This window comes from Haplochromis burtoni, unplaced genomic scaffold, assembly GCF_018398535.1.
Source record: "Haplochromis burtoni strain Fernald_Lab_line unplaced genomic scaffold, NCSU_Asbu1 Contig_2069, whole genome shotgun sequence".
NCBI lineage: Eukaryota > Metazoa > Chordata > Actinopteri > Cichliformes > Cichlidae > Haplochromis > Haplochromis burtoni.
In genome coordinates this window covers 1-1,074 of record NW_024584430.1, presented here as the reverse complement: position 1 = coordinate 1,074, position 1,074 = coordinate 1, and positions in this window count along the sequence as shown.

Sequence of the window (1,074 nt, the reverse complement as noted above, 5' to 3'; positions counted from 1 at the left end):
AAGAGTTCAAAATAAGAATAAACAAACAAAGAAACAAGAACAAGATTTCAAGAATATTGGTCCAGCTTAACATGCTATTTATGTATTTTCTCCATCATAACAACAACTTAACTCGCAGCTTACTTATTGAGTCATTAAGCTGGCTGCAGCTTTAGCATTACCTTCATAAAACACAGCAACAATTCCTCATCTAAAAAAAACTGTGAATCTTTTGTTGAACTTTCATCATCTCCAGTTCCTCTTTTAAATTCTGCTTTTGAGAGAAAACATTTTAGAAGCAAAGTGTAATTAGATTTGATATTTGCAGGTGAGTTTGTCAAACCAGAATTTTCAGCAAATGCCTCTCCATCACGCCTTCAGGTTAAGAGAAAATTTGATTTGAAACATGCTGAACAAGCCTTGTAGTGCAAATGTGATCGAGGGAGAGGGGCATCATACAAATAGCATAGTTCTTTCACCATAGTTCTTTAAGAACAAATGCAGTCTACAAAACAGTGATGAACTGTTGCAACACCAAAGAGTAACACCTTGGGAATGTATAGGTCACACCTCTTCTTTGGAAATTTTGTCAGTCAGACAATAAATTATAGATAGTGGCTTATTTAATATTTTTTTAAAATCCTTTTCTTGAGGACCTAGCCTGAATATGGCTAAGCATTAGAGTTAAATTGACCCACCATATATTCAGAATATAGAGGCCCTGTCTCAATATGTGTACTTGTGAGTACTTGCGTTCTCGTGTTCTCGTGATACGTCATCAGTCGGAGATCAAGTACTGTTCGCATCAAGCCGAGAACGCGAAAAAGTCCCAGATGCGTTCTCGCTCCGCCCATTTTATCGAGCATGCATCGGTGGAGACTTGTGTGGACTTGGTACAGCTACATATCCCAGAATGCATTTCGTCCAAAACTCAAACGCAGCAATGGTGGATAAGCGGGGCTAAAAACTTTTGAATATTACTCTTTCTGGGTCACAAAATAAACTTTTAAGTTATTTTCAAGCCAGAATGTAGCCTTGTAAACTTCAAATATCTGCTCGATTTATCAAGATATCATATATTTCCAAACGTGCTCC